This window comes from Myotis brandtii, unplaced genomic scaffold (genome assembly GCF_000412655.1).
Source record: "Myotis brandtii unplaced genomic scaffold, ASM41265v1 scaffold423, whole genome shotgun sequence".
NCBI lineage: Eukaryota > Metazoa > Chordata > Mammalia > Chiroptera > Vespertilionidae > Myotis > Myotis brandtii.
In genome coordinates this window covers 675810-676168 of record NW_005366214.1, presented here as the reverse complement: position 1 = coordinate 676168, position 359 = coordinate 675810, and positions in this window count along the sequence as shown.

Below are 359 nucleotides of genomic sequence, written 5' to 3'. Positions count from 1 at the left end.
TTGAACGGCTTATTGAAGGACGGCCAGAGTGTTTAAAATCACTAATTGATCCAGTCTCCCTAAATTTTTTAATTAATCTCTTCACAGTTGATGAAGTTAAATCACTATTCCGACCATATTTTGCACAAAAATTTCGAACTGTAGCTGCCAAACCTTCATTATTTTTAAAGTATTTTTTTTTATTGCTTTAAGTATTACAAAGGGTATTACATATGTGTCCTTTTTTTCCCCGCCCTTGACAATCCCCTGGACTCCCCTACCCCCCAGTGTCTTATGTCCATTGGTTATGCTTATATGCATGCATACAAGTCCTTCGGTTGATCTCTTACCCCCTTCCCTCCTGCCCCCCAACCCTCCCC